The 13,191-nt window shown below is 33.3% G+C and overlaps 3 non-coding genes across 3 annotated transcripts; all 3 read right to left on the reverse strand.

Annotated features, from left to right (window-relative positions):
* Positions 1 to 4,470: 4,470 nt before the first annotated feature.
* TRNAF-AAA (transfer RNA phenylalanine (anticodon AAA)) lies at positions 4,471 to 4,552 on the reverse strand. The gene has a single exon. It is a non-coding gene; the product is annotated as a tRNA-Phe (tRNA).
* A 428-nt stretch (positions 4,553 to 4,980) lies between these two features.
* On the reverse strand, positions 4,981 to 5,062 carry TRNAL-UAG (transfer RNA leucine (anticodon UAG)). The gene has a single exon. It is a non-coding gene; the product is annotated as a tRNA-Leu (tRNA).
* Positions 5,063 to 12,387: 7,325 nt separating this feature from the next.
* TRNAL-UAG (transfer RNA leucine (anticodon UAG)) lies at positions 12,388 to 12,469 on the reverse strand. Its single transcript has one exon. It is a non-coding gene; the product is annotated as a tRNA-Leu (tRNA).
* Between the last annotated feature and the right edge of the window lie 722 nt (positions 12,470 to 13,191).

Below are 13,191 nucleotides of genomic sequence, written 5' to 3' on the forward strand. Positions count from 1 at the left end.
TATTCAAAGCCACTTTTTGAGAGCAACAATACATTTAGATAGTTCTAAAAGAGGTTTGAGAAAATTATTAAAACCATGATAAATTGTTTTGAGTTACTGCATGTGACAGCTTATGGTGTGCTTCCACCACCCAAATTTAGCTTCTTTTATACCTTATCTACTTTAGGAAAGCACTTTGATATATGTCACTGGATCTTCTCCTTGGAGAATAAATATGGCAGCAGTGGGATTTGATTCCAGCGGCTAGAATAGCTCTGTCATCCTACAACCTGCTGTACACTTTAAAATATTTTAGCTCTCATATCTGGAATGTCATTCAAAACTTTACCCAAAGTCAGGAAAAGCTGAGATAAAATGCAAAAGAAGAGAGGTACATTTAAGAAGTAATGATTATATTTGTCTTCAAATTTCCTTCATTTAGTGCAACTGATGTATCCAAACAACTTTTGAAGTATTATTCAAATGCCTAAAATAGACAGCTGTGAGATTAAAATCCAGAGAGATAGGAAAGTTAGAGAAATAGGAATATAAATCCATCAATTTATACCAATGAGTCACATTGCCAACATTTCCATCTCTAATTGTATGATAAGACCACTCAGTAATTAAATATTAGTTATGATATTACTTCTAATTACTTCAAGGCAACTTAATCTTGGCTCATCTTTACTGGTAGCAGATAACATTTTTAAAACATTTGGGAAGTCTCTTGTAACAATGATGAACTGTTGAGTAGCTAGAGGAATCTTCCACCAACCAACTTCAGCTGGGTAATATCCTATCTAATGGAAAAATAGAATCACTTTGCCATCAATAACTGGCCTACTCTTTGTATAATAAAAATGGCAGCAGTGGGATTTGCACCCTCGCCTCCGAAGAGACTCGAGCCTTAATCCAGCGCCTTAGACTGCTCGGCCATGCTACCACATGTGCATGTTGTTAGGGTAGCTCACAGATCTAGAACATCAAAATTAAAGGGTTTTTTTGTTTTAAAGTATTAATTGAAAAGATGTCAGCAAAGGTTCAAAGAAAGTTCATTATTAAACAAAAAACCGATGAGAAATTCATATTTTTTATTGAATTGCATTTTGTTTATTTTCATTGAAATAACAAAAGAAATTGAGATGCATGAAGTAATAAAATATTAGTTCTGATAGGGCACATAATCACTTCATGCAAAATTAAAATTTGAATATCTTTAATGTTAGCAGATATCATTATTTTAAAGGTTTGAGAAGACAGTTGCAACTATGAGGAACTGTTTAGAACTTGGTAGATAATGCAGGATACTATCACCAACCTTTTCAGTTGGTTAATATCTGATCAATCATCAATCCTTTGGAAAATAAGATTGGCAGCAGTGGGATTTGAACCCATGCCTCCGAAGAGACTGGAGCCTAAATCCAGTGCCTTAGACTGCTCGGCCCATGCTACCACTGGCACATATGGAGGTCTTATCTCACAGATCTTTCATATAATTAAGATTGATGCAAACTAAATGTTTAATTTTGTTTTAAAGCGACACTTGGAAAGAAGTGTCATGTTAAAAGTCTATGAAATGATATACAATATGCTAATACAAGAATTCAGTGAAAGGTAAAAACATCCATGTTTTACTTGGTAATATTGATGAGAACTGATTTTTTATTTTCTCAGTTAATTTTTGTTTGTATTAACTGACATATTCAAAAACTGAGATGCTTGCTAGATGCATAATGTAGATCGCAGAGATATTCAAAGCCACTTTTTGAGAGCAACAATACATTTTAGATAGTTCTAAACGAGGTTTGAGAAAACTATTAAAACCATGATAAATTGTTTTGAGCTACTGCATGTGACAGCTTATGGTGTGCTTCCACCACCCAAATTTAGCTTCTTTTATACATTATCTACTTTAGGAAACCACTTTGATATATATCACTGGATCTTCTCCTTGGAGAATAAATATGGCAGCAGTGGGATTTGATTCCAGCGGCTTGAATAGCTTTGTCATCCTACAACCTGCTGTATACTTTAAAATATTTTAGCTCTCATATCTGGAATGTCATTCAAAACTTTACCCAAAGTCAGGAAAAGCTGAGATAAAATGCAAAAGAAGCCAGGTACATTTAAGAAGTAATGATTATATTTGTCTTCAAATTTCCTTCATTTAGTGCAACTGATGTATCCAAACAACTTTGAAGTATTATTCAAATGCCTAAAATAGACAGCTGTGAGATTAAAATCCAGAGAGATAGGAAAGTTAGAGAAATAGGAATATAAATCCATCAATTTATACCAATGAGTCACATTGCCCAACATTTCCATCTCTAATTGTATGATAAGACCACTCAGTAATTAAATATTAGTTATGATATTACTTCTAATTACTTCAAGGCAACTTAATCTTGGCTCATCTTTACTGGTAGCAGATAACATTTTTAAAACATTTGGGAAGTCTCTTGTAACAATGATGAACTGTTGAGTAGCAATAGGAATCTTCCACCAACCAACTTCAGCTGGGTAATATCCTATCTAATGGAAAAATAGAATCACTTTGCCATCAATAACTGGCCTACTCTTTGTATAATAAAAATGGCAGCAGTGGGATTTGCACCCTCGCCTCCGAAGAGACTCGAGCCTTAATCCAGCGCCTTAGACTGCTCGGCCATGCTACCACATGTGCATGTTGTTAGGGTAGCTCACAGATCTAGAACATCAAAATTAAAGGGTTTTTTTGTTTTAAAGTTTTAATTGAAAAGATGTCAGCAAAGGTTAAAAGAAAGTTCATTATTAAACATAAAACCGATGAGAAATTCATATTTTTTTATTGAATTGCATTTTGTTTATTTTCATTGAAATAACAAAAAAAATTGAGATGCATGAAGTAATAAAATATTAGTTCTGATAGGGCACATAATCACTTCATGCAAAATTAAAATTTGAATATCTTTAATGTTAGCAGATATCATTATTTTAAAGGTTTGAGAAGACTGTTGCAACTATGAGGAACTGTTTAGAACTTGGTAGATAATGCAGGATACTATCACCAACCATTTTCAGTTGGTTAATATCTGATCAATCATCAGTTCTTTGGAAAATAAGATCGGCAGCAGTGGTGTGTGAACCCACGCCTCCAAAGAGACTGGAGCCTAAATCCAGCGCCTTAGACAGCTCGGCCATGCTACCACTGGCACACATGGAGTTCTTATCTCACAGATCTTTCATATAATTAAGATTGATGCAAACTAAATGTTTAATTTTGTTTTAAAGCGACACTTGGAAAGAAGTGTCTTGTTAAAAGTCTATGAAATGATAAACAATACGCTAATACAAGAATTCAGTGAAAGGGAAAAACATCCATGTTTTACTTGGTAATATTGATGAGAACTGATTTTTTAATTTTCTCAGTTACTTTTTGTTTGTTTTAACTGACATATTCAAAAATTGAGATGCTTGCTAGATGCATAATGTAGATCGCAGAGATATTCAAAGCCACTTTTTGAGAGCAACAATACATTTTAGATAGTTCTAAAAGAGGTTTGAGAAAACTATTAAAACCATGATAAATTGTTTTGAGCTACTGCATGTGACAGCTTATGGTGTGCTTCCACCACCCAAATTTAGCTTCTTTTATACATTATCTACTTTAGGAAACCACTTTGATATATATCACTGGATCTTCTCCTTTTCAGTTGGTTAATATCTGATCAATCATCAATTGATGATAAATTGTTTTGAACTACTGCATGTGACAGCTTAAGGTGTACTTCCACCAACCAAATTTAGTTTCTTTTATACCTTATCTACTTTAGGAAACCACTTTGATATATATCACTGGATCTTCTCCTTGGAGAATAAATATGGCAGCAGTGGGATTTGATTCCAGTGGCTTGAATAGCTCTGTCATCCTACAACCTGCTGTACACTTTAAAATATTTTAGCTCTCATATCTGGAATGTCTTTCAATACTTTACCCAAAGTCAGGAAAAGCTGAGATAAAATGCAAAAGAAGCCAGGTACATTTAACAAGTAATTATTATATTTGTCTTCAAATTTCCTTCATTTAGTGCAACTGATGTATCCAAACAACTTTGAAGTATTATTAAAATGCCTAAAATAGACAACTGTGAGATTAAAATCCAGAGAGATAGGAAAGTTAGAGAAATAGGAATATAAATCCATCAATTTATACCAATGAGTCACGTTGCCAACATTTCCATCTCTAATTGTATGATAAGACCACTCAGTAATTAAATAATAGTTATGATAATACTTCTAATTACTTCATGCCAACTTAATTTTGGCTCATCTTTACTGTCAGCAGATAACATTTTTAAAACATTTGGGACGTCTCTTGTAACAATGATGAACTGTTGAGTAGCTAGAGGAATCTTCCACCAACCAACTTCAGCTGGGTAATATCCTATCTAATGGAAAAAAAGAATCACTTTGACATCAATAACTGGCCTACACTTTGTATAAGAAAGATGGCAGCAGTGGGATTTGAACCCATGCCTCTAAAGAGACTTGAGCTTTAATCCAGCGCTTTAGACTGCTCAGCCATGCTACCACATGTGCATGTTGTTAGGGTAGCTCACAGATCTAGAGCATCAAAATTAAAGGGTTTTTTTGTTTTAAAGTATTAATTGAAAAGATGTCAGCAAAGGTTAAAAGAAAGTTCATTATTAAACATAAAACCGATGAGAAATTCATATTTTCTATTGAATTGCATTTTGTTTATTTTCATTGAAATAACAAAAGAAATTGAGATGCATGAAGTAATAAAATATTAGTTCTGATAGGGCACATAATTACTTCATGCAAAATTAAAATTTGAATATCTTTATTGTTAGCAGATATCATTATTTAAAAGGTTTGAGAAGACTGTTGCAACTATGATGAACTGTTTAGAACTAGGTGGCTAATGTAGGATACTATCACCAACCTTTTTCAGTTGGTTAATATCTGATCAATCATCAATCCTTTGGAAAATAAGATTGGCAGCAGTGGGATTTGAACCCATGCCTCCGAAGAGACTGGAGCCTAAATCCAGTGCCTTAGACTGCTCGGCCATGCTACCACTGGCACATATGGAGGTCTTATCTCACAGATCTTTCATATAATTAAGATTGATGCAAACTAAATGTTTAATTTTGTTTTAAAGCGACACTTGGAAAGAAGTGTCATGTTAAAAGTCTATGAAATGATATACAATATGCTAATACAAGAATTCAGTGAAAGGTAAAAACATCCATGTTTTACTTGGTAATATTGATGAGAACTGATTTTTTATTTTCTCAGTTAATTTTTGTTTGTATTAACTGACATATTCAAAAACTGAGATGCTTGCTAGATGCATAATGTAGATCGCAGAGATATTCAAAGCCACTTTTTGAGAGCAACAATACATTTTAGATAGTTCTAAAAAAGGTTTGAGAAAACTATTAAAACCATGATAAATTGTTTTGAGCTACTGCATGTGACAGCTTATGGTGTGCTTCCACCTCCCAAATTTAGCTTCTTTTATACCTTATCTACTTTAGGAAAGCACTTTGATATATGTCACTGGATCTTCTCCTTGGAGAATAAATATGGCAGCAGTGGGATTTGATTCCAGCGGCTTGAATAGCTTTGTCATCCTACAACCTGCTGTATACTTTAAAATATTTTAGCTCTCATATCTGGAATGTCATTCAAAACTTTACCCAAAGTCAGGAAAAGCTGAGATAAAATGCAAAAGAAGCCAGGTACATTTAAGAAGTAATGATTATATTTGTCTTCAAATTTCCTTCATTTAGTGCAACTGATGTATCCAAACAACTTTGAAGTATTATTCAAATGCCTAAAATAGACAGCTGTGAGATTAAAATCCAGAGAGATTGGAAAGTTAGAGAAATAGGAATATAAAACCATCAATTTATACCAATGAGTCACGTTGCCAACATTTCCATCTCTAATTGTATGATAAGACCACTCAGTAATTAAATATTAGTTATGATATTACTTCTAATTACTTCATGGCAACTTAATTTTGGCTCATCTTTACTGTTAGCAGATAACATTTTTAAAACATTTGTGAAGTCTCTTGTAACAATGATCAACTGTTGAGTAGCTAGAGGAATCTTCCACCAACCAACTTCAGCTGGGTAATATCCTATCTAATGGAATAATAGAATCACTTTGACATCAATAACTGGCCTACTCTTTGTATAATGGCAGCAGTGGGATTTGTTCCCACACCTCCGAAGAGACTGGAGCCTTAATCCAGCGCCTTAGACCGCTCAGCCATGCTACCACATGTGCATATAGTTAGGATAGCTCACAGATCTAGAACATCAAAATTAAAGGGTTTTTTTGTTTTAAAGTATTAATTGAAAAGATGTCAGCAAAGGTTAAAAGAAAGTTCATTAATAAACATAAAATCGATGAGAAATTCATATTTTTTATTGAATTGCATTTTGTTTATTTTCATTGAAATAACAAAAGAAATTGAGATCCATGAAGTTATAAAATATTAGTTCTGATAGGGCACATAATTACTTCATGCAAAATTAATATTTGAATATATTAATTGTTAACAGATATCATTATTTTAAAGGTTTGAGAAGACTGTTGCAACTATGATGAACTGTTTAGAACTTGGTAGCTAATGCAGGATACTATCACCAACCTTTTTCAGTTGGTTAATATCTGATCAATCATCAGTTCTTTGGAAAATAAGATTGGCAGCAGTGGGATTTGAACCCACGCCTCCAAAGAGACTGGAGCCTAAATCCAGCGCCTTAGACTGCTCGGCAATGCTTTCACTGGCACACATGGAGTTCTTATCTCTCAGATCTTTCATATAATTAAGATTGATGCAAACTAAATGTTTAATTTTGTTTTAAAGCGACACTTGGAAAGAAGTGTCATGTTAAAAGTCTATGAAATGATATACAATATGCTAATACAAGAATTCAGTGAAAGGTAAAAACATCCATGTTTTACTTGGTAATATTGATGAGAACTGATTTTTTTATTTTCTCAGTTGCTTTTTGTTTGTTTTAACTGACATATTCAAAAATTGAGCTGCTTGCTAGATGCATTATGTAGATCGCAGAGATATTCAAAGCCACTTTTTGAGAGCAACAATACATTTTAGATAGTTCTAAAAGAGGTTTGAGAAAACTATTAAAACCATGATAAATTGTTTTGAGCTACTGCATGTGACAGCTTATGGTGTGCTTCCACCTCCCAAATTTAGCTTCTTTTATACCTTATCTACTTTAGGAAACCACTTTGATATATATCACTGGATCTTCTCCTTTTCAGTTGGTTAATATCTGATCAATCATCAATTGATGATAAATTGTTTTGAACTACTGCATGTGACAGCTTAAGGTGTGCTTCCACCAACCAAATTTAGCTTCTTTTATACCTTATCTACTTTAGGAAACCACTTTGATATATATCACTGGATCTTCTCCTTGGAGAATAAATATGGCAGCAGTGGGATTTGATTCCAGCGGCTTGAATAGCTCTGTCATCCTACAACCTGCTGTACACTTTAAAATATTTTAGCTCTCATATCTGGAATGTCTTTCAATACTTTACCCAAAGTCAGGAAAAGCTGAGATAAAATGCAAAAGAAGCCAGGTACATTTAACAAGTAATGATTATATTTGTCTTCAAATTTCCTTCATTTAGTGCAACTGATGTATCCAAACAACTTTGAAGTATTATTCAAATGCCTAAAATAGACAGCTGTGAGATTAAAATCCAGAGAGATAGGAAAGTTAGAGAAATAGGAATATAAATCCATCAATTTATACCAATGAGTCACGTTGCCAACATTTCCATCTCTAATTGTATGATAAGACCACTCAGTAATTAAATATTAGTTATGATATTACTTCTAATTACTTCAAGGCAACTTAATCTTGGCTCATCTTTACTGGTAGCAGATAACATTTTTAAAACATTTGGGAAGTCTCTTGTAACAATGATGAACTGTTGAGTAGCTAGAGGAATCTTCCACCAACCAACTTCAGCTGGGTAATATCCTATCTAATGGAAAAATAGAATCACTTTGCCATCAATAACTGGCCTACTCTTTGTATAATAAAGATGGCAGCAGTGGGATTTGCACCCTCGCCTCCGAAGAGACTCGAGCCTTAATCCAGCGCCTTAGACTGCTCGGCCATGCTACCACATGTGCATGTTGTTAGGGTAGCTCACAGATCTAGAACATCAAAATTAAAGGGTTTTTTTGTTTTAAAGTATTAATTGAAAAGATGTCAGCAAAGGTTAAAAGAAAGTTCATTATTAAACATAAAATCGATGAGAAATTCATATTTTTTATTATATTGCATTTTGTTTATTTTCATTGAAATAACAAAAGAAATTGAGATGCATGAAGTAATAAAATATTAGTTCTGATAGGGCACATAATCACTTCATGCAAAATTAAAATTTGAATATCTTTAATGTTAGCAGATATCATTATTTTAAAGGTTTGAGAAGACTGTTGCAACTATGAGTAACTGTTTAGAACTTGGTAGATAATGCAGGATACTATCACCGACCATTTTCAGTTGGTTAATATCTGATCAATCATCAGTTCTTTGGAAAATAAGATTGGCAGCAGTGGTGTGTGAACCCACGCCTCCAAAGAGACTGGAGCCTAAATCCAGCGCCTTAGACTGCTCAGCCATGCTACCACTGGCACACATGGAGTTCTTATCTCACAGATCTTTCATATAATTAAGATTGATGCAACCTAAATGTTTAATTTTGTTTTAAAGCGACACTTGGAAAGAAGTGTCTTGTTAAAAGTCTATGAAATGATAAACAATACGCTAATACAAGAATTCAGTGAAAGGTAAAAACATCCATGTTTTACTTGGTAATATTGATGAGAACTGATTTTTTAATTTTCTCAGTTACTTTTTGTTTGTTTTAACTGACATATTCAAAAATTGAGATGCTTGCTAGATGCATAATGTAGATCGCAGAGATATTCAAAGCCACTTTTTGAGAGCAACAATACATTTTAGATAGTTCTAAAAGAGGTTTGAGAAAACTATTAAAACCATGATAAATTGTTTTGAGCTACTGCATGTGACAGCTTATGGTGTGCTTCCACCACCCAAATTTAGCTTCTTTTATACATTATCTACTTTAGGAAACCACTTTGATATATATCACTTGATCTTCTCCTTTTCAGTTGGTTAATATCTGATCAATCATCAATTGATGATAAATTGTTTTGAACTACTGCATGTGACAGCTTAAGGTGTGCTTCCACCAACCAAATTTAGCTTCTTTTATACCTTATCTACTTTAGGAAACCACTTTGATATATATCATTGGATCTTCTCCTTGGAGAATAAATATGGCAGCAGTGGGATTTGATTCCAGCGGCTTGAATAGCTCTGTCATCCTACAACCTGCTGTACACTTTAAAATATTTTAGCTCTCATATCTGGAATGTCTTTCAATACTTTACCCAAAGTCAGGAAAAGCTGAGATAAAATGCAAAAGAAGCCAGGTACATTTAACAAGTAATGATTATATTTGTCTTCAAATTTCCTTCATTTAGTGCAACTGATGTATCCAAACAACTTTGAAGTATTATTAAAATGCCTAATATAGATAACTGTGAGATTAAAATCCAGAGAGATAGGAAAGTTAGAGAAATAGGAATATAAATCCATCAATTTATACCAATGAGTCACGTTGCCAACATTTCCATCTCTAATTGTATGATAAGACCACTCAGTAATTAAATATTAGTTATGATATTACTTCTAATTACTTCATGCCAACTTAATTTTGGCTCATCTTTACTGTTAGCAGATAACATTTTTAAAACATTTGGGACGTCTCTTGTAACAATGATGAACTGTTGAGTAGCTAGAGGAATCTTCCACCAACCAACTTCAGCTGGGTAATATCCTATCTAATGGAAAAAAAGAATCATTTTGACATCAATAACTGGCCTACACTTTGTATAAGAAAGATGGCAGCAGTGGGATTTGTACCCATGCCTCTAAAGAGACTTGAGCCTTAATCCAGCGCTTTAGACTGCTCAGCCATGCTACCACATGGGCATGTTGTTAGGGTAGCTCACAGATCTAGAGCATCAAAATTAAAGGGTTTTTTTGTTTTAAAGTATTAATTGAAAAGATGTCAGCAAAGGTTAAAAGAAAGTTCATTAATAAACATAAAATCGATGAGAAATTCATATTTTTTATTGAATTGCATTTTGTTTATTTTCATTGAAATAACAAAAGAAATTGAGATCCATGAAGTAATAAAATATTAGTTCTGGTAGGGCACATAATTACTTCATACAAAATTAAAATTTGAATATATTTATTGTTAACAGATATCATTATTTTAAAGGTTTGAGAAGACTGTTGCAACTATGATGAACTGTTTAGAACTTGGTGGCTAATGCAGGATACTATCACCGACCATTTTCAGTTGGTTAATATCTGATCAATCATCAGTTCTTTTGAAAATAAGATTGGCAGCAGTGGTATGTGAACCCACGCCACCAAAGAGACTGGAGCCTAAATCCAGCGCCTTAGACTGCTCGGCCATGCTACCACTGGCACACATGGAGTTCTTATCTCACAGATCTATCATATAATTAAGATTGATGCAAACTAAATGTTTAATTTTGTTTTAAAGCGACACTTGGAAAGAAGTGTCTTGTTAAAAGTCTATGAAATGATAAACAATACGCTAATACAAGAATTCAGTGAAAGGTAAAAACATCCATGTTTTACTTGGTAATATTGATGAGAACTGATTTTTTAATTTTCTCAGTTACTTTTTGTTTGTTTTAACTGACATATTCAAAAATTGAGATGCTTGCTAGATGCATAATGTAGATCGCAGAGATATTCAAAGCCACTTTTTGAGAGCAACAATACATTTTAGATAGTTCTAAAAGAGGTTTGAGAAAACTATTAAAACCATGATAAATTGTTTTGAGCTACTGCATGTGACAGCTTATGGTGTGCTTCCACCACCCAAATTTAGCTTCTTTTATACATAATCTACTTTAGGAAACCACTTTGATATATATCACTGGATCTTCTCCTTTTCAGTTGGTTAATATCTGATCAATCATCAATTGATGATAAATTGTTTTGAACTACTGCATGTGACAGCTTAAGGTGTGCTTCCACCAACCAAATTTAGCTTCTTTTATACCTTATCTACTTTAGGAAACCACTTTGATATATATCACTGGATCTTCTCCTTGGAGAATAAATATGGCAGCAGTGGGATTTGATTCCAGCGGCTTGAATAGCTCTGTCATCCTACAACCTGCTGTACACTTTAAAATATTTTAGCTCTCATATCTGGAATGTCTTTCAATACTTTACCCAAAGTCAGGAAAAGCTGAGATAAAATGCAAAAGAAGCCAGGTACATTTAACAAGTAATGATTATATTTGTCTTCAAATTTCCTTCATTTAGTGCAACTGATGTATCCAAACAACTTTGAAGTATTATTAAAATGCCTAAAATAGACAACTGTGAGATTAAAATCCAGAGAGATAGGAAAGTTAGAGAAATAGGAATATAAATCCATCAATTTATACCAATGAGTCACGTTGCCAACATTTCCATCTCTAATTGTATGATAAGACCACTCAGTAATTAAATATTAGTTATGATATTACTTCTAATTACTTCATGCCAACTTAATTTTGGCTCATCTTTACTGTTAGCAGATAACATTTTTAAAACATTTGGGACATCTCTTGTAACAATGATGAACTGTTGAGTAGCTAGAGGAATCTTCCACCAACCAACTTCAGCTGGGTAATATCCTATCTAATGGAAAAAAAGAATCACTTTGACATCAATAACTGGCCTACACTTTGTATAAGAAAGATGGCAGCAGTGGGATTTGAACCCATGCCTCTAAAGAGACTTGAGCCTTAATCCAGCGCTTTAGACTGCTCAGGCATGCTACCACATGTGCATGTTGTTAGGGTAGCTCACAGATCTAGAACATCAAAATTAAAGGGTTTTTTTGTTTTAAAGTATTAATTGAAAAGATGTCAGCAAAGGTTAAAAGAAAGTTCATTATTAAACATAAAATCGATGAGAAATTCATATTTTTTATTGAATTGCATTTTGTTTATTTTCATTGAAATAACAAAAGAAATTGAGATCCATGAAGTAATAAAATATTAGTTCTGATAGGGCACATAATTACTTCATGCAAAATTAAAATTTGAATATCTTTATTGTTAGCAGATATCATTATTTTAAAGGTTTGAGAAGACTGTTGCAACTATGATGAACTGTTTAGAACTAGGTGGCTAATGCAGGATACTATCACCAACCTTTTTCAGTTGGTTAATATCTGATCAATCATCAGTTCTTTGGAAAATAAGATTGGCAGCAGTGGGATTTGAACCCACGCCTCCAAAGAGACTGGAGCCTAAATCCAGCGCCTTAGACTGCTCGGCCATGCTTTCACTGGCACACATGGAGTTCTTATCTCTCAGATCTTTCATATAATTAAGATTGATGCAAACTAAATGTTTAATTTTGTTTTAAAGCGACACTTGGAAAGAAGTGTCATGTTAAAAGTCTATGAAATGATATACAATATGCTAATACAAGAATTCAGTGAAAGGTAAAAACATCCATGTTTTACTTGGTAATATTGATGAGAACTGATTTTTTTATTTTCTCAGTTACTTTTTGTTTGTTTTAACTGACATATTCAAAAATTGAGCTGCTTGCTAGATGCATAATGTAGATCGCAGAGATATTCAAAGCCACTTTTTGAGAGCAACAATACATTTTAGATAGTTCTAAAAGAGGTTTGAGAAAACTATTAAAACCATGATAAATTGTTTTGAGCTACTGCATGTGACAGCTTATGGTGTGCTTCCACCTCCCAAATTTAGCTTCTTTTATACCTTATCTACTTTAGGAAACCACTTTGATATATATCACTGGATCTTCTCCTTTTCAGTTGGTTAATATCTGATCAATCATCAATTGATGATAAATTGTTTTGAACTACTGCATGTGACAGCTTAAGGTGTGCTTCCACCAACCAAATTTAGCTTCTTTTATACCTTATCTACTTTAGGAAACCACTTTGATATATATCACTGGATCTTCTCCTTGGAGAATAAATATGGCAGCCGTGGGATTTGATTCCAGCGGCTTGAATAGCTCTGTCATC

The sequence above is a fragment of the Taudactylus pleione genome, unplaced genomic scaffold (genome assembly GCF_031769625.1).
Source record: "Taudactylus pleione unplaced genomic scaffold, aTauple2 ptg000016l, whole genome shotgun sequence".
Taxonomy (NCBI): Eukaryota; Metazoa; Chordata; class Amphibia; order Anura; family Myobatrachidae; genus Taudactylus; species Taudactylus pleione.